Consider the following 24,304-nt stretch of genomic DNA (forward strand, 5'->3'; position numbering starts at 1 on the left):
AGTAGCAGGGGGGAATCGTCAACTCTGCTGCCGAATATAACCAGTGCAACTCTGAATACTCTGACGAGCCCATTATTTCCTATTCTGCACCTCTCCCTCTCCACCCATACCCCATAATTAGAGAGTTTAGGGTTGGGATTTTCTTTTTTATGATGCTGCTTTTTAAGTACATGACAACAAAGAAGGGAAGGTTATTTAAATCCAAGTTAAAAGAAGGGAAATCATTGAAAGGGCAAATTAAGAACACGTTTCCCTGGGTTGTAGGTAATTCAAGGTCACTTGTAATAAGACAAAAAAAAAAAAAAAAAAAAAACTAACATCATCTGGTCCTGGTGGGCCTTGGCTCCATCAACTCACAAGGGCAGACCATAAGCACCGTATGGAGCTATTTGTGAATGTCCCTGAGAAAACCTACCAGATTAAAGAACTCAAGGGCACAATTTCCTGTCTGACCCAGGTGTCTCACAAAAGTAACCTCAGAGCTGGAGCCGCTTCCCCCACCCCTCAGCCCTTCCTATCCAGAAAAGTGCACATTAAAAGTTAAGAATGAACCTTAGCCGGGAATGGTGGCACATGCTTGTAATCCCAGCATATGGGAGAATGAGACAGGAGGATCATGGTTTGAAGCCAGCCTCAGCTACTTAGTGAAGCCCTTTGCAACTCAGTGGGGCCCTGTTTCAAGATGAAGAATTAAAAACCGGGCTGGGGGTGTAGCTCGGAGGTGGAATGCCCCTGGGCTCCATCTCCAGTACCGCCAAAAAATCAAAAAAGAAGAAGAATGAACTCTCCACAGTGTCAGTATCATAGCCAACGAAGGAGCTATCACTTCTAATCGAAAACTTCTCCCAGCCAAGTGTAACGGCGCATGCCTGTAATCTCAGTACTTGGGAGGCTGAGACAGGAGGATCACAGGTTCACGGTCAGCCTCAGCAACTTAGTGAGGCTCTCCACATCTTAATGAGACCCTGTTTCAAAATAAAGGATAAAATAGGGTTGGAGATATAGCTCAGAGACAGAATGCCCCTGAGTTCAATCCCCAGTAACACACACATACACACAGGTAAGACTCTCAAAGGTGCGGACTCTTAAGAGTCTCGGCTTCCCCAGCTTTCCCACTTACTGGCTGTGTGGCTTGGGGCACGTGGCTTCCCCAAGCCTCAACTGCTTCGCCATTATAAAATGGGGGCGATAACACCGCCTCTTACTTCATAGGGCTTCGTGAGGGCTGAAGGGGATCAGGGTCGTCACATGTACCACATAGGGTCCGCTGCACAAGGAGCATTAATCAGAACGATGAAGAAGATACACAGATCTGAAAAGGCTAGCGAGTCCCGGCGCCAGCGCTTTCTACGAGGCAGCATCTGTAATGCAACATCACCCCCATTGCCCTCCCTGCGTGGAATATGTGCTCCAGCTGAGATGAAAAGCGTGTGGAGAGCCGACTGCTCAGTGCGTAGCTCCACTTAATGGCACCTGCCACGTGCCAGCGATCTATATTTCACGAGTGCTCACAACCACGCAAGGCAAGTATGGTTGCCCCCCCACCCCGCGCAGATGGGGCACCAGGCTCAACACGTGTCCCACCTCCTCCCTATTCCAGGCCAAAACCTCAGCGTAGCCGGATGAGCAGCAGGTGCCCGCCCGGGTCTGTCCGCAGGCCGGCGTGAAGGCATAGTGTCTCAAACTCTGTGGTTTCGTCTAGCTCATGACGCTCTCCCTGCACACAGCAGGAACGCGCATACTACCCACGGAATACTCTAGCACTGTGAGAGACCCTGGGATTCCCTCTCCCATTCCCGATTCAGGAGTGCCAGGAACTCAGCCCCGGGGGAGAGCAAGCGGCTTGTCTGAGGTGGCGTGGCAGGTCAGAGACAGGGCTGGGGTTGGGCTCAGGCCTATAGATTCCAGCGCAGGATCTTGCCAACAGATGCTGGATCTTCCTAGAGGAGCGCAGCACGGGGCATCAGCAGCCGTAACCTTGGAGAGTGATGAGCCAAGGAGACGCCACCACCCAAGCTGGCCAGGAGGGCAAGGCTGCCTAACCGTGCCGGCCGCCGCCATCAGCTTGGCTCGCCCTGAACCACAGCCTGTAGAGGATCCATGTTTAAAATTACCTTCCTGGAGGCTTCACGAATTTCTATTTTGAAGCCACCCACTCGTAGCTGTTGCAGGCACCCTCCTAGTCTCCTCCCTCCTCCCTATGTACAACTAAGCTGCTTGGTGGTAGCGTCTGTCTCTAGCAAGGGAGTTGCATCAGGTGGATGACCCCTGTAAATAATTAAATGGTGATCTCATTGCCTTGAAAGAAAGGTGGCCTGCTAAATTAGACATGGGAGGGGGCACGCTAACAGCTTAACAACTGCTTCCTCAACAGATGGCGAGCAGTGCGAGCCGCCAGCGAGGCAGGAGCGAGAGCCTCGCTCGCTGGGCAGGCTGGCATTAGAAGCCCAGAGCCCGGGCCCCCTCTACACTCCAGAGGCTCTCCCAGCAGACGCCTGCACCACGGGGCAAACCCACTCTGCTCTTACGATTTGTTTTCTTACCTCTAAAATGACCAAGCATGCTTTGATTTCCCTTTCTTTCTTTGTCAGTTGGAGGAACACCAACTACAAAGTAAAAATTACCCAAAGTGCCAGCCTTTTATGGACAGAAGGGGAAAAATTGCCAGCTTCTTCTCCATCCCCCCTAAGTACTGTGAGCAGTTTGTGCTGAATCCTTCCCAGCTGGTTCCTGCACCAGTGAGCCAGAGTGTGTTCTGTGTAACTGTGCGTATATGAACATCCCCACATGGGCACAGATACATATACAAACGCCTGTGTGTGTAGTGATGCTGGGGATAGAACCCAGGGGTGTTCTACTTCTGAGCTACACCTTCAGCCATATTTTTATTTTGAAACAGGGTCACACTAAGTTGCTGAGGGTCTAACTAAATTGCTGAGGCTAGCCTTGAACCTGCAATCCTCCTGTCTCAGCCTCCCAAATACTGGGATTATAAGTGTGTACCACCATGTCTGGCTCAGATGCTTTTTTTTTTTTTTTTTGGTGGTGGTACTTGGGGTGGAACCCAGGGGCTTTCTACCTCTAGGCTATACTCCCAGACCTATTTTATGTTTTATTTGGAAACAGGGTCTCACTAAGTTGCTGAGAGCATCACTCAGTAGCTGAGGCTGGCTTCAAACCTGTGTGATCCTCCTGTCTCAGCCTCCCAAGCGCAGGGATTACAAGCGTGTGCCACCACGCCCAGCTCAGATGCTTTTTAAAAACAATGCAGCCCTGCTCCATCTCCTGTGCTGGGTTTCCATGTGAGATTTCACCTGGGGAAGAACGTGGGGTTCCTCTGGCTAAAGTGTTTGAAACACACTGAATGCACCTGGCACCTTCCAGTGAGAAGCCTGAGCAGAGACAGAAATGCACACACTTGTGCGTGCACGCGTCCAAATCTTGGCCTACCGGCCTCTGCAAATCCACTTTAGGTGACAAGCTTCCTGGCTGCCTCTTTTCTGCCAGGGTTGGTGGACCAAGAGAATACCAGGATTTTGAGAAGGTGCCCACACCTCCTCTTCTCCCTGGGAGCCTCTCAGCCGTCACCCACACCCACAGGCCTCATTCGTGCTACTGACCCTTGGCGGCCTCCTCCAGACAGATCTGCCCTCCCCACTCACAGCCTCACAACCCAAACAAGGGGGAAGGGAGGAGACCCAGCTCAGTCGAGACAGATCACAGCCAGATGCACTGGCCCTGCCCTGGGCTCTAACACCCCGCCATTTCACGCAGGGCGTCATCCACTTTCAGAACTGGAAGAGAAAGGAAAGAAGTCAGAACTTCCGCCCGTGCGGGTGGGAGAACTTGCCAGGCCACCAGGAATTTCAGTGAGGGTGGAGAAAGGAAGGGAGAACAAAAGGGAAAGAGGAAACGAGGAAGAGGCAGATGAAGCAGAAAAGGGAAAATGAGGAGGTGCATCTCACACACCCAGGTGCCCTGAGCCTGGACCCCCGGCCCGGCCCTCCTGCCGCATGCCCCTCCTCAGAAGGATAGAGAAAAGCCCAAGCGGACCTGGAGCCTTGCAGGGACATTGCACAATCAGAGAACAGGAACTTTTCTTCTTGGAGCACAGCCTGCAGCCGAGTTCGCATCGGCGGGCTCCTCCACGCCCTGCACAGGAGAGGGGTGCAGCTGGGGACCCAAGGTCTCCCAGGGCCTCTGGGAAGGTGTGCCATCATGCAGGCAACACGGGACGAGGGTGGCAGGCTCATCCTGCGTCCGCAGACCAGAGGCATCACGGCTTCCCTTCCTTGAGTGCTTCAGTGTTCTGGAAATGCCCGGCAGATCAGAGAGGCTGATGCAATAGGCCCTCTTACAGCACATTTGTATTAATGTCAGTTCCTGGAAGCCAGAAAAAATATTGCAGCACCGTATGTAACAGCAAAAGACTGGAAACACCCTTAACATCCATGACAAGGGATTGGTTAGAAAAATAAACTGCTACTAATCATGGTGCATCCAGATAGAGGAAATGCTATGATGTAGCTATTAAAAAGAACAAAACACACAGGAACCAATCTCCCTGCTATAAGTTAAAAAGAAAATGGAGGAGGGAGCAGCACAAGAGGCTGTAGGGGAACACAGAGGGGTTGAAGGAACTGGGAAGATTCCATCTCATAACCTGAGAAGTGGGTACCCGAGTGTTTGGTATATCATTCTTTGGACTGTCTGTATGTTTCGTACGTGCTTGGTTTTTTTCCTTTAAGAGGCAGGGTCTATGTTGCCCAAGCTGGCCTTGAACTCCTGGGCTCAAGTGATCTTCCTGCATCAACCTTCCATTTGGCCAGGACTAAAAGCTCATATCACCATGCCTGGCTCGTACATGCCTTTAAGTATAAAATATTTCATAATTTAAAATTGTTGTTGGTGGAAATATGTGTGTACCTTTTTGGGGACATGTGTACAGAAAATCTCTAAAAACTGTTGTGAATGCCTCTGAGAAGAAAATCCGCGGGACACAGTGATGGGATATAGAGGAGGTTTCCTCTTTCATTTTCATCCTTTTATAACTTTTCAATCTTTTACCACATGCACGAATTGCCTATCCCAAAAAAAAAAAAAAAACAAAAAAACAGTAGCTGGCGATTCTCCGGGGTTTCAGTGTCATCATTTGGGAAAGTACCAGAGGGCTCAGTTTCCCCACTTTACAGCTGAAGAAGCCACATCCCAGAGGTCTGAGTGTCCTGTCAAAGGTCATATATAGCATGTAAGTGGCAGGCTCAGAGAGAGAGACCAGGACTCCGTGTGCAGGCCAGCATTCTCGGCCTCCTCTTCTCTCAAAAGGGAATCCCAGGCTGCTGGAACCTAAAGACCGCCCGCTAGCCTGGTCAAACTCTGTTGCAGCGCCTTCCCCACCTACCGTCATAAATGGAGCAGGGAGGAACCCCTCTCATCCCAAGCTAGGGGTCGGGGGACACTGCCAAGGTTAACTCCCCCCAGCATCCACACCTACCCCCCAGGGCTGTGCCTCCAGCCCCGGCATGGGCGGCTGTGCAGCTCTCGCCTCCCATTCTTATACCCTGGGTGCTGTCAGGCCCGCATGGCCACTGCTGTCCTCAGAGGGACCCTCCCAGCAAACCGCTGCCCAGCACACCACATCCTTTAGGGCTGTTCCTCGCTGACCACTTGGCAGTCATAACCACGTGGGGGGGAGCACTTACCCCGATGCCTCATGCCAACCCCAGGCACCAGACTCCCCACTCAACGGCCAGAGGATCCCAGACCCACACCGGCGGGTGGGCACCCGGAGCCAAGCCACCCTTGTTAAATACTACCCTTGACGGTGTGTTTACACTGAGGGAAACTCTTGAAGATCCCTAAAACCTCAGAGCCAGGAGGAGCTAAGGAAACAGAGTGGTATTCCCTGCAGTAAAACCCCGCCATGCCTGCTTCCTTTATAGGTGGCCAGAAACAACTCAATCCAAATAAATCTTAATACTTCCTATTTAACAAATGCTAACCAACCTAAGCGCAGACATTCTTTTCAACAAATACTATCCCACTGTGAGCCAGGCACAGCGGGTGCTCAGAGAATAAATAGAACTAACATTTGGAGAACATTTACTATACAGCTTAATATACAGCCGGCGTGCTGGGCTCGCTGCACAGTCACACGGCTCCTCCTGCGGCTCTGTGGAGAGCATCTGTTACCATCCTGCTTCCCGGCCAGCGCAGGAGAGCGAGGCTTTGCGACCTGCCCCAAGTTAGAGCCAGCAAGTGGTAAATGCGGCCCGTCTGGCTCCAAAGCCCATTTCCCACCCGTTGTGCAAGGCAGCTCTGTCCACAGGAGAGGTGCTGGGCCCCTCCAAAATCCACTGCTCCCGGATTCTGAAATCCATCCATTTGAACCTCAGAAATGGGAGCTCCTGGGCCCAAGGGTCAGGCAGCCAGTGCAGTAGACTGCAGTCCCCTGCAGCCCCCCACAAAGGAGCGCCAGGGTCCACCCTCTCTGCCACAGCGCAGACCAAGGGCCCTGCTGTCCCCCTACCACAGCAGGCTCCCAGCCTGGGAGAAGAGGTGAAGGAGTTTGCCCAGGGTGAGCAAACTTACAGCCGCCCAGGCAGGGCCAAGACTCCGTGGTCCTCCTGCGGGCAGGGGCAGGGGCAGGGCTGCTGGGCTGGGAAGTAGACCCAGCAGCCCTTTTCTGGGAAATCCCCTCAGCCTCACTGGGAAAGCCGGGATAACATTCCATTCCCAAACCCCACAGGAAGGGAGCATTGTTAAAGGGACCCAGCCACATAACCTTCTTGAGAGTTCTGAAATGTGTTTTACGGATGCGGGCCCGTTCCCCATCCACCTCAGCCATGACAAGTAATTCACAGGTCCCTGAAGCCCCCCTGCCTGGCATGTCCTCCATGTCTTCTGAGCAGGAAGATCATAGTCCAAGCACCAGCTCTAGCGAGAGGCGGCCCTGTCCATCCCTCCTCTGCACAGGGACCTTGTCATGTCCTGCAGGAGCTGAGCGTCTGCTGATCCATTTCCCCTGCGGGCAGGGTCAGGGCTCCTTGAGCTGAGGTCCTCCTGTATCCCTGACACTTCAGTGTGTCTGGCACAAATGCGGTACTCAGTAAATGCTTACTAAGTAAATGGCAAATAGTACTATTAGCACTCTCCTGGGGCGGGCGGCTCACCCCGGGGCCTCAGACAGTAGGACTGCCCAGGACCACATGGACCTTCCCGCACTGCTTGGAGTGTATCACTCACTCTCACCATGAAGCCAAGCCAGCCTCGTGTCCCTGGCACGGAGGATATGGTGGAAACACAGTCCTCAACTCCCCCCGACACGCAGGGAGAGCTCCATCTAGGAGCTCCTGCTCAGAAACCCTCGAAGCGGCTGCAGGAGCAAAACTGAGCCTTCCTCGGGTGTAAACACCTGCCCCTGCAGTGTGCTTTTGTGAGGGGCATGATGTAAATTATGTGTGCTGTGCACACATATATGTAGCAGGATGTACACATAACTTTTTTGTGTGTCTGCGTGATTGTGGTACCAGGGATTAATCGCATCCAAGAGCTGGGCGTGGTGGCACACACTTGTAATCCCAGTACTTGGGAGGCTGAGACAGGAGGATCACAGGTCCACAGACAGCCTCAGCAAGTAGTGAGACTCTCATTAACCTTGCAAGACCCTATTTCAAAATAAAGAATAAAAAATAGGGCTGAGGGTGTAGCTCAGAGGTAGGATGCCTCTGGGTTCCATCCCCAGTATCACAAAAAAAAAAAAAAAAAAAAAATTTAAAACAGGGGAGTTCTACCTCTGAGTTATACCCCCAGCCCTTTGGGTTTTAGTTTTCTTTGTTTATGGTACTGGGGACTGAACTTAGGGGCACTCTACCTCCAAGCTACACCCCTAGCCCTATTTTATTTTTTATTTAGAAACAGGGTCTCACTTAGTCACTGAGGGTCTCACTAAGTTGCCGAAGCTGGCCTTGAACCTGCCATCCTCCTGTTTCAGCCTCCTAAGAACTGGGATTTCAGGCATGTACCACTACACCCAGCTGTGCACACAGTGTGTAAGTGAAAATACGTATGCTGGAGCACAGGACGCAAACGTCTTTACCACGAAGTGTGCAGGACCAAGTGTGAGGCCACAGCCGGCTCGGCAGCCCATCATGCCTATGTGGCGAGGAAAAACAGAACGAGGAGTTCCCAGCACTCACCGTAGTGAGCAAGGGAGCGACCACAAAGGGACAAAGGCAGGGGGAGCCCGGAAAATGAGATGCTCGCCCCAGGCCCAGCACACTCCCTGCTGGGGAAAGACAGGGCAGGAAAGAGACAGGAAACAGATGAGAGGGGTGATCCTGCCAGGCAGGAAGAATTTCAGCACCGCAGGGAGAGGAGGCTGGGAGACAGGAAAGAGCAGAGCCCAGGCCACTGTAGCCTTGGACAAAGAATCCAGGGGTGGGGACTGGCAGGCCAGACAGGAGGCCTGAGAGCCAGGCACAGCGCCACACTGAAAGGCGTGGGCAGTGGTCCCCAACCCAGGCTCAGGAGGCAACTGTTCTCTAACCATCTGCCTACTCATCAACAAACAGCCACCTGATTGGGTGACACGTCAGGAATAAGGGTGCCCAGCGCCATGCAAAGCACAGCCAAAGATGCTGACCTGGGTGCTGCTCTGGGCACGGCGGGGGGGGGGGGCCTGAGGCCGAGGCCCCCAAGCCCCCTGGGAGGGCAGGGCTTACGGCAGGGCAGCCTGACCCAGCAGTCTCTGTCCGTAGTCACGGGGCCAATTTGTGGGCACAGCGGAGGAGGTAGGTGGAGGAGCAGGACCAGGTGGAAGAAGGGTGAGCAGGCCCATCCGAGTCTGCAGCTTTCTGTGTTTGCTAAGGACCCCAAGAGTCTAAGCCATGAGCCTGGAATGGTATGAGAGGGCAAGGATCTCCCTCCGTCTTAATGGAGGCAGAAGGGCAGAGCGGGAGGGGTGAACCCCTTTTTTTCTCCATGACCTATGTACCTCAAAACCAGGTCTGCAGGAGGTTTCCCAAGAAGCAGGCTCCCAGGTGGAGGGCTGCATGTGGAGTGGGGTGCAAGAAGAAGCCTGGGCAGATAGCAGGTAGGCATGGCTCTGCAGCAGGAGAGACCTCAGCTGCCCCATAGGGCCCTCTGCAGCTTGAGGGTCCCTCCCCTCGCAGCGGTCCCAAGCAGAGGTGAGGGCTGGCCTTTGTGCTGTCTCTGGGTGGGGTGGGGAGGGACTCAGCCAGGCACCCGCTCCGCTCCGCACATCACAGACTTCTCTGCGCCTCTCGGCCTCTGCCAATGTTCCCTCAGAGAGTTTCAACTAAAATAGAAAATCAGTCCCACGATCTCAGAAAACAGCGACATGTGACATGAGCGCTTGTCTGTTGTTTTTCTGTCATTCTCCACCGAGCTGATAGGATCTAACATTCCCTTTTTTTTTTTAACATTTTCGACTATTTTTCAGGAACACATAATTTCACTTCAAAAATGCAAAAACAACAACAAAAACTGTCAACGAGTTGCTCTGTGAATTTTCCCATTTCTCCCTCACCATTCTCAAGCTCCGAGCTTGCACACCTGGGAAAACAAATCTGCTTTTTCATCTGCAGCCTCAAGCCACGTCACGTGAGCAGGGACTTGCGACAGGTCTGGGCAATAAGACAGGGAAAACTTTCGAGTGGAGGCAAAAATAAAAAGTGAGAAATGTCTGTTACATTTTAAAATGCATGGAAGTCCATCCCAAAAAACTGTGTTGTGTGCGTGTGTACGATTTTTCTTTCTCCCCCATACACGAGAAATGCAGCGTTATTACAGAGAAATGGGGAAAGAGAAGGACTTGCACCAAGAAGAAAATCAGTTGACTCTTACGCCACTGCTCAGGGCTAAGCCCCCACTGTTAACAAGTACGTGCATGGCCTTCTCTTTTCCTCTACTTTTAATTAATTGGAGTCATACTGTTTGGTGACCTGGTTTTTCTATTAGCAGCATATTGTCAAGCAGTAATTCTTTCTCAAGCAGTAATTCTTTTGTTGTTCTTTTGGGGAGGGTTGTTGCTGCTGCTGTTTGTTTCTTTGCTTGTTTTTGAGACAAGGTCTCACTAAGTCACCCAAGCTGGCCTTGAACCTGCACTCCTCCTGCCTCCTGAGTAAAGTAAGGAATGCACCACCATGTCGGGCTTCACGTAGTAATTCTTTAGAGTGTTTTTGAAGGTCATAGGTCTTGCCAGGCACAGTGATGCACAACTGTAATCCCAGCACTTGGGAGGCTGACAGAGGAGGATTTGCAGGTTCTAGGCCAGTGCGTGGTAACTTAGTGAGACCCTGTTTCAAACTAAAAAATAAAAATGGCTGGGGAGCCGGGCGTGGTGGCGCATGCTTGTAATCCCAGGATTCGGGAAACGGAGATTAGAGAATCCCAGTTCGCTGACAGCCTCAGCTACTTAGCAAGGCCTTTTGCAACTTAGCGAGCCCCTGTTTCAAAACAAAAACAGACTAAAAACTAGGGCTGGGGGTGTAGCTTGGCAGTAAAATGCCCCTGGGTTCCATCCCCAATACCACGAAAAAATAAGTAAATAAATAAAAATAAATTAACCTCTGACTTTAATTAAACTCCTATTTTAATTAAGTTTTTTGAATTAAAGGTCATAAATCTAAGTATACTCCAGTTTTACTAATGCAACATCTGAAATATTTAGGATATAAAAAAAGATAGGTTTTTGTGGTGCTAGAGATTGAACCCAGGGGCATTCTACCACCAGGCTACACCCTCGGTCCTATTTTTTATTGGAAACATGATCTTGCTAAGTTGCTAACAACCTTACTAAGTTGCCAAAGCTGGCTTCAAACCGGCAATCCTCCCGTCTCAACCTCCCATGCACTGGGATTAGTATGTGCTACCACATCTGGCTGCATATAAGCTGTTTGGACTATTTGTCATTTTTCATCAGCATAAATAATATTGCACTGAACAACCTTGGGGCCTAATTCTTTTTAAATCCTAGCTGGTCCTAAACATGAACACCCAGTGCCTGTGTCACGTGACCATCGACCTTCCATCTTACAAACATAAATAACAGACAGTTCCTCATGCCTATGGCAGTTATCAGCAGAGAGGAAGTACCCAGGCCGGCTCGCTGCCTCTGCAACTCCAAAAGACGGGGCCTTCTCCTTGCTGTCTAGAAGGACAGAAACAAGGGCCTTGTCTTTGGCTCCTACCTTATATCCCTGCTCCTGCAATCCCAGGATGGACTGGTGAGCCCAACCCCACCCCACAAAAGGTGTCTTGGCCAGTAGGCCTTGCATTTATCTAAAATAACGAAACCCTGGCTCCTGCCCCTTCCCAGCTTCTACTCCGTGCATACCCCCAGTGTGGCAGCACTCCGGACCAGCCAACAGACTAGACTTTGTTTGTTTGTTTGTTTTCAGAACTAGGAATTGAACCCAGGGATATCCTACCTTTGAGCTACACCCTCAGCCCTACTCTTTATTCTTTATTTAGAAACAGGGTCTCGCTAAGTTGCAGAGGGCCTCACTAAGTAGCTGAAATTGGCCACGAACCTGGGATCCTCCTGTTTCAGTCTCCCAAGTACTGAGATTACAGGTGTGCGCCACCAAACCCAGCTAGGCTCAGATTTTAGCAACAGGATACGCAGTTCTGGTAAAGACAGAAAACAAAGCAGAACCCCTCTCTGGATAGGTTACCATAGGAAAGAAATAGCTGTATGAATGCTGGTGGCACACACCTATAATCCCAGTACTTGAGAGGCTGAGACAGGAGAATCACAAGTTTAAGGCCAGCCTCAGCAACACAGCGAGCATCTCAGCACACTAGCAAGACCCTGTTTCAAAAAAAATAAATAAAGCCGGGCGTGGTGGCGCACGCTTGTAATCCCCGCGCTTGGGAGGCAGAGACAGGAGGATCGCGCAGGTTCAAAGCCAGCAGCGCTGGCTTAAGAGACCCTGTTTCCAAAAATAAAAAAGTATAAAATAGGTCTGGGAGTGTAGCCCGGAGGTACAAGGGCTTCCAGGAACCCCAGTACCACCAAAAATAAACAAATAAATAAATAAATAATAAAAAATAAAAAGGGCTGGGGGTGTAGTTCAGAGCTGAAATACCCCTGGATTCTATGCCCAATGCCACAAAAAGAAAAAAAAAATATGCTGATGACACATGCCTATAATCCCAGTACGTACTGCCCTGGTGATCTCCTCTTGATTACCAGGCCACCAAGAGGGCAGGAGGGGGCTCCACGAGCCCCAACCACACAACAGGAGGGCACGAGGCTAACCCAGTTTCCAGTGATAGCTACATATCACATGCAGCCTGCCTTACTGGCTAACATATGGTACATGCGTGCTGTGGCCTTAAATTACTCTTAGGATTGCTCATGAGAAACAGAGTTAAAAAATATCACAGAGGAAATCAATTCCCTCGATTCATTTCCACAAACAATGAAACTGAGGCTCAAGGAAGCCGGGTGACGTGCAGGTCCAGCTCTGCGGCCTCCCAGCCCCGCAGTCTGACAGGCCGCTCAGAGCAGTAAGGGAAACACAAACTCCCAGCACTGAGGAGGCTGAGACAGGAGGATCGCAGGTGCACGGCCAGCTTCAGCGGTTTAGTGAAGCCCTCCACAACAGCACTGAGACCCTGTTTCAAAATAAAAAAATAAAAATAAAAAGGGCTGGGGGAATAGCTCCGAGGTAGAATGCCCTGGGTTTAATCCCCAGTACCAAACAAAAGGAAAATAAGTCAACAATATCAATAATAACAGACATGACCCACAGACATGAGCGTATTAATGAAACTTTAATCACTGAAGCCTAGAACCGCATGATCCTGGCCAACGCAAAATAAAATACACACCAGGTACACACACACACACACACACACTCACACACGCGTGCACGGCACACGCGCGCGCATGGTGCATGAATAGGAGAGGCCTTTCTTGCTCAGACCCGCTGGAGGCTTGGCTGATGATACAGTGACTCCAATTTTCCAAAACTGGGAAATTACTCACTGGCTCCTACTGGGCCCCGACAGCCAAACTGCCCAGGCGCTGGCAGTTCTCTTTGTAACGCTGTTCTTTTCATTTGAGTCTTATAGAAGTCCATTGTTTCAGGCACTGAGATAAAAGCCCTGCCATCCTAGCAATGGGAGGCCCCAGCGGAATAGGTAAGTAAGCCCACCACAGTGTGGGAAGCCTGGAAAGGAAGCGGGGTGGCAGGAGGGCGGCAGGTGGTGGGGAAGACAGGGAGGGCTCTCACACAGCCTGCTCAGAGAAGACCCCTCCACGGCCCTTCCACAGAGCTGGGGGGAGCACCTGGCGAGCACAGGGGGACAAGCCTTCCAAGCCTTCGCCAGGGACAAAGGCCCCCAGGTGGGAACAGGAAAGAGGCCAGGGGAGCCAGGGCAGAAGGACAGGAACCATGGCCTTGACTCTGGCCTGGACCCTAAGTGGAATGGGGGTCACTTGTTCAGGGTAGAGGACAAAAATGATCTGACATATCTTTTTTTTTTTTTTTTTTTGCGGGTCTGGGGATGGAACCCAGGGCATTTGACCTCTGAGCTACACCCCCTGTCCTATTTTTTATTCTTTATTTTATTAATTTAATTTTTTTTTTTTTTGGTGATACTAGGGTTCCTGGAAGCCCTTCTACCTTGGGGCTACACTCCCAGACCTATTTTTACATTTTCATTTTGGAAACAGGGTCTCCTAAGCCAGCGCGCGGCTGGCTTCGAACCTGCGCGATCCTCCTGTCTCCGCCTCCCAAGCGCGGGGATTACAAGCGTGCGCCACCACGCCCGGCAGTGAGACCCTGTTTCAAAATAAAAATAAAATAAAATTGGGCTGAGAGTGTAGTTCAGTACCACCAAAAAAAAAAAGGACTAGGGTGTAACTTGAAGGTAGAATGCCCTTAGGTTCAATCCCTAGTATCCCCTTCAAAAAAGGACCCCTTTGAGCCGGGCGTGGTGGCTCACGCTTGTAATCCCAGCATTCAGGAGGCTGAGAGGAGGATCGTGGTTCGTGGACAGCCTCAGCTACTTAGTGAGGCCTCTGCAACTCAGTGAGACCCGGTTTCCAAATAAAGAATAAAAAATAGGGCAGGGGGTGTAGCTCTGAGGTCAAATGCCCTGGGTTCCATCCCCAGACCCGGAAAAAAAAAGGACCCCTTTATTATTCAATGGCCCCCTGCACTTCACCAGGAATTCCTATTTCCTCTCACCCACACACTCCACAGAGTGTGTTATCTCAGCTCGAGCCCCGGGGGGTGCAGGTCCCCCTAGGCCTGCTTGGCAGGCTGCCCCTCCTAGTCAGCATTCTCCTCCCCTACCCAGAGGAGGGGTCTCCCGGGCCTCCCTGCTGGGACCCTGCTCACATCCCACTGAAGCCCCTCCCCTCCCCACCCCTCTCCCCAGGGCCTCGGCAGCATCCTAGGTGCCTAGGGGAAGAAGGGGGCTGGCTGGCTGAGCAGGGAAGGTCCAGGGCCATCGCGGCGTCGGGCAGCCTGTCCCTGTCTTCTGTACTAGGAAAGACACCTTCCAGACCTCCTTCCCTAGGACCCAGCGGAGCCAAAGGAAGAACGGGGGAGAGGCGAGGTGAGTGAGAAAGGGCGCTGCCGCCAAGAGGGCGCCATCCACCATGCTGGCCTGTCAGCTCAGGCTCCCAGGCCCCAGCGAGGGTCCCTTTACAGCACCAGCCTTGCTCTCACAATCCCAGTAAGATGAGAAAATAAGCTCCCAAACCAGGCGTGGTGGCCCATGACTGCAATCCCAGCACCTGGAAGGCTGAGACAGGAGGATCGCAGGTTCAAAGCCAGTCTCGGCAATGTCAACGAAGACTCTCAGCAATCTGCTTCACAGCCAAGCAGTAACACAGAGCTGGAGGTGTAGCTCGGAGGTAGACTACCCTCCTGGATTCGGTCCACAGTAACACACACACACACACACACACACACACACACACAATGAGCTCCCAGGTGAGGGGCTGCCTGGGGCCACAAAGTGACAGAGCTGGGACTCGCCCAGGTCTGCCCAAGACTTTCCGCCTCCACATGCACCAGTGCTCTGTGCAGGGGTGAAGTGGAGACGTCAGCAGCACTAGGACCAGCCTCTGAAGCTACTTGGAGCCAGGCGTGGTGGCGCACGCTTGTAATCCCAGCACTTGGGAGGCTGAGATAGGAGGATCATGCAGGTTCGAAGCCAGCCTCAGCTACTTAGTGAGGCTCTTTGGAACTCAGTGAGACCCTGTTTCAAAATAAAGAATAAAAAATAGGGCTGGGGGTGTTGCTCGGAGGTAGAATGCTCCTGGGTTCCATCCCCAGTACCACAATGAAGAAGAAGAAGAAGAAGAAGAAGAAGAAGAAGAAGAAGAAGAAGAAGAAGAAGAAGGAGGAGGAGGAGGAGGAGGAGGAGGAGGAGGAGGAGGAGGAGGAGGAGCAGCAGCAGCAGCAGCAGCAGCAGCAGCAGCAGCAGCAGCAGCAGCAACAGCTACTTGTGAGCTGGGGATTCTCCCTCAAAGTTCTACTCCATTTAACCTTGTGCGCAGGGACAGTAAACAATAACTCGGGCTTACCAAGACCTTGCTGTGGGTGGCTCTGTTCCCCATGTCACACATTCCCTCTTTGAATCCTCACAAGAGCCTACCCAGCAGGTACTATGACTGTCTCCTTTTACAGATGAGGAATGGGTGCCTTAAGTAACATAACTTGAGCAGGTTTAAAACAGTCAAAGTGCCAGGCGTGGTGGTGCACACTTGGAATCCCAGCATTTGAGAGGCTGAGACAGGAGGATCGAGGCTGGCAGACATCCTCAGCTACTTAGTGAGGCCCTTTGCAACTCAGTGAGACCCTGTTTCAAAATAAAGAATAAAAAATAGGCTGGGGGTATAGATCAGAGGTAGAATGCCCCTGGGTTCCATTCCCTGTACCACAAAAAAAAAAAAAAAAAAAAAAAACAGTCGAGGCACAGACTTGACTCAAGCCAGGTCTGGATCCTGGAGGCCCACATGTAAGCCTGCATGGGCCAGCCTTTTGCTTTGATTCCTGTCTTTTTTCCAGGAACATCACCAGGATCACAATACATGCCTCAGAATCCCTATTCAATTCCTTGGCACTTACCACATGCCAGGCGCTGGACCAGACCCTGAAACTTCCGGATAAAAAGGTCATGACACAGTCTTTGTCCTCAGAGAGAGAGGAAATCCTTCCTCACCGCTAAAGGGCTGTGGTCACCCTGAGTGGAGAACAGAGGCTGTCCCTGAAACCGCTGGTGTGGCTGCAATGGCAGGGAGGGTCCCAACGCTGCGGCTTTTCCTGTACACCGGGATAGACACAAGCCCCCCTCGGTGGCCCAGCGTGCTGTGACACAGAACAGCCAGACCCCTGTGAGACCACTGCCGCGCCCTCGGGAGACTAGAGGAGGCCTCAGTTCCCTCCTGTGCAATGGAGGTGAGAATCGCACTTGGGCCCAGGAAGGACTGGGGGGCACGGTATTGTCAGTGCTATCCCAGAGTCCTCATCACCGCCTCCATCCCCTGAACCCTCAGAGGACCTTTCTCAGAGTGCGGGCAGCAAGAATCCCACGTGTCTGGCCAAGCGGGCTTCCCGGGGCTGCAGCCCAGGTGCTGTTTAACCTGGGCATGCCAGCACCTAGAGGTAGAGCCCAGAGCCAAGGCTCTTCTTCCTGATGGCGCCCAGGGAGAGGGCCCCATGGTTGGAAGGGCAGGGACACCCCTCTCTAGGCTAGATCCCAACTCTCTGACAGCCCCTGACACCGCTCAACTAGGAGACCGTGCCCGGCCAGCTCTGCTCCCACAGGACTGCTGCTAGAGAGAGCTCCTGGCAGCCTAGAGCGGTGGCACATGCCTGTAACCCCAGCACCTGGGAGGCCAGGACAGGAAGAGCTCAGGTTTGAGGCCTGTCCCCGCAATTTAGCAAGACCCTCAGCAATTGAGTGAAAAAGTTTTTTGTTTGTTTGTTTTGTGGTACTGGGGATGGAACCCAGGGGCTTTTCTACCTCCAAGCTACACTACAAATATTTTATATTTTATTTGGAAACAGGGTCTCACTAAGTTGCCGAGAGCCTCAGTGAGTAGCTGAGGCTGGCTTTGAACCTGTGCGATCCTCCTGTCTCAGCCTCCCAAGTACTGGGATTACAAACATGTGCCATCATGCCAGCCAAGAAACAGTTTTAAAATAAAAAGGTAGAATGAGCCGGGCGTGGTGGCTCACGCTTGTAATCCAGCATTTGGGAAGCTGAGACTGGAGGATCACGGTTTGCAGACAGCCCTCCGCAACTCAGTGAGACCCTGTTTCAAAAATAAAGAATAAAAAATTGGGCAGGGTGTGTAGCTCAAAGGTCAAATGCCTCTGGGTTCTATCCCCAAACCCAAAAAAAAAAAAGTTAGAATGCCCTGGGTTGAATCCCCGGTACCAAAAAAGAACTAGCTCATGGCCCTCAGGAGGGGCAGCGGCCCTGGGAAGTTCCCTTCTCCTCGGCAGAATCCAGGAGTGGCTCAACGAAGGCCTGAGCACCCGGAGGAGAATCTGTAGAACCAAGTCTCCCTTCCACACCTGAAAGGTTGAGTTTTGCACCAGGACATCCGTCTTCAACCCCTGAGCACCGCAGAGGGAAGGGGGCCCAGGAACGACAGAACGTGGCTCCCACAGCCAGGGCCTCTGGCGGAAATCTAAGCATGAGCTCAGTGCCTGAAATCTGGCAGGCACTCGGATATTCATTATTTTAATGAACAAATGAATACAATAATTATAATAGTAATAAATTTTTCCAAAAGGAAAACCAGATCCCGCCCACCTCATTTCACTTCTAGTCTTTTCCATCTTTTTAACCAATTTTCAAACGCTGCATGCAAGCAACTTTGCCTTCTGTATATTTGTTTTCACTTGATGTAATATTATATATATGGTTCATGTTCTTACCTGGCCTTCATAATTAGCACCTGTGGGCATAATAACCCACCCATGGGTCACCCCATCCACTGCGTGCTCGACAGCTGTCCTGCTTTCCTGTTTTCTGTGTTCCAAGGTAATTCAGGTGTCTTCATAAATTCTGCTTTCCTATTGAGCTACTGTGTTGGGATAAACTCCCGTTATCCTAAAAGGGCACGTGCTGTCCTCAGGTGACAGATGAGGGAAGGAGCGAGGGAGGGTGCAGGCATCATCTTGTATCCCGGGTGTTCACTAACCACTCCTGGATGAGTGGATGCGGCTGGCCCCCGTGACACCCTCAGTGGGTGGCAGAGCCCCAGTCTGGAGCAGCCTGTGGCTGTGCCACCTGCCTACAAGGTCAGAAAGTGTGCCTTGTATGAGTCAAAACCTGAGATTTCATAGGGGCTGGGATGCCAACCTGCTAACTCCATTTTTCATAACTAAGGAGGGCCGCGTTTCAAAATCCCTTTAGGCTTTTACAGGACAGGGGCGGGCCCAGAGCCCAGCAAAGGCCCAGCAATCTTCTTTTCTCCTAGTTCTGCCCTCCCTCTCCATAAGCCCACGGTGCCGTGTGCAGGTGGACACCTGAGAGTAGGTGCTCCGAGCCCAGCTCTCCAGCAACCCAGGCCCGCTGCAAGGCTTCTGCGCTTGCTCTTCTCCGGCTATTCCACTCAACAGACGGCGCACTTTGCTTGCCCACTTCCTGTGAACATCTCCCAGCACCCAAGCGCTACGTTCCATGAAGCTGGCATTTTTATCCATTGTGTTCACTGTTATTTCGCCAGACTCACAATAGTGTTCTATCCCAGAGTGGGTACTAATTAAATACTTACTGAGAAAATAAATAGCAATATTATAATATTAAAATGTCTGTATTCTGTGCCAGCCATTGTGCTTCCCACAGCTTATCTCGCTTAGGACGAACAACCACCCTATTATAATCCCCATTTTACAGACGAGGCAGCTATTGCTCAGACAGGTTAAGCGACTTGCCTAAAGACACACAGGCAGCCAGGAAAGGAGTGCGGTGTGAAGCCAGGCTGTCAAGCACCAGCATCTGTGTTCTCACCTACCATGGGTGCTGCTCACCTTCCTAGCCTTACATCCAAGGACAGAAGTGGTCCATGGACTGGCAGAGCTTTCCAAAACAAAGGGAAGCTGCCCAGCCTGTCATCAATAAGGGGGGAGGGGAGGCAGGGCAGTGAGGCCAGGCAGAGGCCGGGAGCCTGCATGGGCTCCGCTTCCCCAGGGCAAGACTCTCAGAACCCAAGCACGCCTGGCTCTGCAGCCACAGAGAGACAAGGGCCAGTGTACTTCACTGGGGCTTTGACGAGCCAGGTGTGAAGAAGACAAATCCTGCCAGGCATGGTGGCGCACACTTGTAATCCCAGCATTTGAGAGGCGGAGACCAGAGGATCGTGGTTCACGGACAGCCTCTGCTAATTAGCAAAGCCCTTCGCAAGTGAGACTCTGTTTCAAAAATAAAAAGACTAAAAAATAGGGCTGGGGGTGTAGCTTGGGGATACAATATCCCTGGTTCCATCCCTGGTACTGCAAAAAAAAAAAAAAAAAGACAAATCCTGCCAGACCAGGAAACTGCTGAAACCAAACAGGGCCAGAGAGGAAGTGTAGTTTAAGTCCTTAGTAGCTGGCTTGGGGTGTGGCCTTTGGAGACCACCTCAGAAGCGCTGCTGGGTTGAGGAGTCAAGTTCCTATTGGTCACATGGCAAAGAGCAGCCCATGTGGCTGTCTGCACACAGGAATTGTAAGTGACGTCTCTGGCTTCTGGTTTCTTTTCTTTTTTTTAACTATTTCCTAAAACTCTCAAAATAGTCAAAGATGTAACTGCAAGAATGGCCCAGGGCCTTGTCTCAACACTCACCTCTCCTCATAAACTACCAGGCCACCACACAGAGGCTTCCTGTCCCCTGAAAAGACAAGTTTCCATTTGCTGACGGATCCTTCCTTGCTCTGATCTGTGCCCTTGGCCCGGGTGAGTCAGGGCCACCAAGGGGACTCTCCCCCAGAGACCTGTCACCCTCTTTCTCCTAGGACTGGCCACCGACATTTAAAGCACAACCCTGCCTGCAAGTCTCCACTAGGCCCCTTAACAGTGACATCACCTCAAAGCAGAAGTGAGATTCTTTGAGATGAATCTGGGGAATCAGATAAGCGCTCCAAGGCCCTCGCCCAGCCCCAGCTCCTCCAGGTCCCCTCTCCACCCCCTGCTCTGCCATGGTCCCCCCACCTCCTTCCGCCTCCTTTTTTTCTGCTAATCTGGGTTCTAATACGCTTGCTCTTCCTATGGATGGCTGTGAACTACTCTTTTTCAAATGGAAAAGGGCACACTTTCCAGCCCTTTGGCACAGAGCACTGTTTCATCCAAAATGCTCAGCAAATCCTTTTCTGACCTCTCCTATCCTGGGCAAGCCCCAAGGTCAAGCAGATTTCTGAGGGGTCCAATGAAACAGGCAGACGTGTAAAAACAGACAGTTCCAGATGGGAACCGCAGCGGGCGTGTGAGGCTAGCATTACTGACGAGTCACCGAGCAGACTCCTATAAAAAGCCTGCTATGCTAAACTTGGGCGAGTCTGTTTCAAGTCCGTGGATGAACAGGGAGCCGGAATTATTCTGTCCCCAGGATCTGGCCCTCCTTCTAATTTAGCAACTCACTCCTAGGCAAGAGACCCACAGAGCTTGTTCATGGCCAGTGATGGCATCAGATGAGAGTACGCACAAGAGTCCTGAGGCAGAAGCAAGCTTGATGTGTTTGAGGACCAGAGAGGCGCTCAGGACACCATGGGAGGGAAGGCACCTCCCTCAAGTGATGTGCCAGGCACTGTTCTGGTCTTGGATGGCGGCCAACATCCCCCAGCCCATTTCCTGGAACTGCCACGAGCCCCTCACCTCACCACGTGAATGCACGCTAGGCTGTTCCCAAATCCTCTTCAGCATCCACTCAGATCTCATATTCCCTCTTTGCTTTACTTCAAGAAAGGAAGCCAGGAAAAGCAGTGTCAGCTGGGTGTGGTGGTGCTTGCCTGTCATCCCAACACTTGAGAGGCTGAGACAGGAGGATAGCAGGTTTGAGGCCAGCTTCAGCAACTTGCCAAGACTCTCAACAATCTAGTGAAAACCCCTGAGTAGTTCAATCCCCAGTAAAACACACACACACACACACACACACACACACACACACACACACACACACCGTGTTCCTAGGTCCACATTCAGCAGAGTCCTCAGTGAGCCAGGAGCGGGGCGGGGCAGAGCAGCCCAGGAAGGCGGGGTTTCCCACGTCTTTCTCAGGCATGTTTCCCACAAGTGGGTGCCAGACACTCACACCTGCTCCCGGCAGCCCCACATCTGAGCTGGCAACCTCAGTTCCCAGGCCCCCTCGCCTGGCAGAGATCCAGGGTGTCCCTAGCCAGGCTGGGACTGCCAGAACTTCTGCCAGAAAACCAGGTCCCAGTCACCTCGATGAAGGCTCTCAGCGCAGAGCTTCTCCGAAGCCCCACGCCCCTCGGTGCAGAGATGAGTCAGCGGGCAGCCTGGGAGCCTTGGTCACACCTCGCCAGCACCTTCTGTGGGTTTACTCAGCCACAAACCCCTCTCAAAGCTGAATTTCTGGAACACAATACACCTCTCCTGCACAATGCCTGGCACCTCGCTGAGGGGTAAGGGAGAATACCTGCCCCTCCCACTGTGTCCCAGCATCTTTCTGGCCCTTAAACACCCACATCTCCCTCAAACCTGGTGCATGCCAGCTCTCCTCTGCTGAAACCCTTTCATGGCTGCAGTGGTCCGTGTCCTTTTTTTTTTTTTTTTTTTTTTTTTTTTTTGGTGGTACTGGGGTTCCTGGAAACCCTTCTACCTCCGGGCTACACTCCCAGACACCTATTTTTTATATTTTTATTTGGAAACAGGGTCTCTTAAGCCAGCGAGGCTGGCTTCAAGCCAGCGTGATCCTCCTGTCTCTGCCTCCCAAGTGCAGGGATTACAAGCGTGCGCCACCATGCCCTGCTAGGTCCATGTCCTTTGAAACTCAAGGCCTTCCCCAACCACCCAAACTAAAACAGTGGCTGAACCCAGGGCGCTCCACCACTGGGCCCTTTTTCTTTTTTTTTTTTTGGAGGCAGGTTCTCACTAAGGTATCCAGGCTGGTCTCAAACCTGGGACTCTCCTCCCTCAGCCTCTGGAGTCACTGGGGTTGCAGGTGTGTGTCACTGTGCATGCCCACTTCGGTTTTCTCATCTCGCCCCCCTCCTGTCTGCCTATCTGCTTGTGGTTTCCCCTTCCATTACAGGAATGGCTCTGTCTGCACTGTTCTTTCCTGGAGCCAAACATCATGCCTGGCCCACAGCAGAGCTCAGTTAAGAGGCACAGAAGAAATAGAGATGAATAAACAGCAAGTGCAAGCTAACCCCTAGGCCCACTTCACAGTGACACCTCAATGCAGAAGTGAGATTCTTTGAGATGAATCTGGGGAATCAGATAAGCGCTCCAAGGCCCTCGCCCTTATTCCTGAACAAGTTTTTATGGAATTGAACCCAGGGTATTCTACCTCTGACACTCCCAACCCTATTTTTTATTCTTTATTTGGAAACTGGGGTCAGTAAGTTGCGGAGGGCCTCCCTAAGTAGTTGAGGCTGGCCTCAAACCTGCAATCCCTGGTCTCAGCCTCCCAAGTACTGGGATTACAAGCGTGCATCACCATGTCCAGCTCAAAAGATATAGTTTTAAATGGAGGGGAGCAGGAGAAAGGTACCAAGGCAAAAGGGGATTATTTAAAAATATGTATGAGCCAGGCATGGTGGCGCATGTTTGTAATCCCAGCATTTCGGAGGCTGAGACAGGAGGATCTCAGTTCAAAGACAACCTCAACTACTTAGTGAGGCCCTTTGCAACTCAGTGAGACCCTATTTCAAAATAAAGAATAGAAATAATAGGGCTAGGGTGTTGCTCAGAAGTAGAATGCCTCTGGCTTCCATCCCCAGTACCGCAAAAAAAAAAAAACTATATATATATATATTAAAGAGCCAGGCATGGTAGTGGCACATGCCTGTTTTCCCAGTACTTGGGAGGCTGAGACAGGAGGATCACAAGTTCAAAGCCAGCTTCAGCAACTTAGTGAGACCCTCTGCAATTTACTGAGACCCTGTTTCAAAATAAAAATAAAATAGGGCTGAGGGTATAGCTCAGAGATAGAATGCTCCTGGGTTCAATACCCAGCACCAAATATATATATATATATATATGCACACACACACACACATGCGCACACACAATACTTATCTGGGAGAACAATTTTTCTTTTTGGCCGGTCTGGAGATGGAACCCAGGGGCAATCAACCTTTGAGCTATACCCCTTGCCCTGCTTTTTATTCTTTAATTTGAAACAGGGTCTCACTGAGTTGCAGAGGGCCTCACTAAGTAGCTGAGACTGTCTAGGAACCGCGATCCTCCTGTCTCAGCCTCCCGAATGCTGGGATTACAAGCGTGCGTCACCACGCCTGGCTAGGAGAACAACTTTTAAGATCAACATCATTCAAAAGGAATAAGATGAGCCGGGCGTGGTGGGCACACTTGTGATCCCCGAGCCTGGGAGGCGGAGACAGGAGGATCGCGCAGGTTCGAAGCCAGCCTCGTGCACTGGCCTAGGAGACCCTGTTTCCAAATAAAAATGTAAAAAATAGGTCTGGGAGTGTAGCCCGGAGGTAGAAGGGCTTCCAGGAATCCCAGTACCACCAAAAAAAAAAAAAAAAAAAAGGAATAAGATGGAGAGTAGTTTAGTAACTCTTATCAAAGAAAGAAAGACTGATTGATTCGTGCTCTTTGATCTAACAGTTCTATCCCTGGGAATTATCCCAAGGCGATAAATTCAAAATAGGAACAAACAGAGGGGCTTCATAACAATGATTCCAGTCACACTTTTTATAACAACAGAAATCTGGAAATAACCAAAATGTCCAGTAACAGGGGAAACACTTTGGCAAAGGAAAGCATATCCAGTAGATGGAACATCATACCACACTTAAAACAAGAGAAAGGAAGATAACAGAAACACGGGAAGGTGTTTTAGAAAAACAGTAAGTGAGAAGAGGTTTAAAAAAATATCGAATTCCATCTAGGTGCCAGGCACTGTCCAGCATACCTTCTGTATCTCCGTAACTCCTCACAAGAGTCCAAAATAGATCCCACCTCATTCCCTTTTTAACTAAGATCCAGAGAGCTAAGGAACGTCCCAAGATCACTGAAGTAGCAAGGAAGAGTCAGGATGTGCATGCGTCCCGGTCACCACCACAGCCCACGCACATTCACCCTGACATCCTTACTACACGCCTCAACACGGTCC

At 51.3% G+C, this 24,304-nt stretch overlaps 1 protein-coding gene across 1 annotated transcript in view; it reads right to left on the reverse strand.

Moving 5' to 3' along the window:
• The window catches only part of KSR1 (kinase suppressor of ras 1), a gene marked incomplete at both ends in the record, with an annotated part of 150,116 nt that overhangs the window by 112,778 nt on the left and 13,034 nt on the right, over window positions 1-24,304 (reverse strand). The gene's annotated exons all lie outside the window — the stretch shown is intronic.

The sequence above is a fragment of the Muscardinus avellanarius genome (genome assembly GCF_963383645.1).
Source record: "Muscardinus avellanarius genome assembly, chromosome: 16".
NCBI classification, from domain to species: domain Eukaryota; kingdom Metazoa; phylum Chordata; class Mammalia; order Rodentia; family Gliridae; genus Muscardinus; species Muscardinus avellanarius.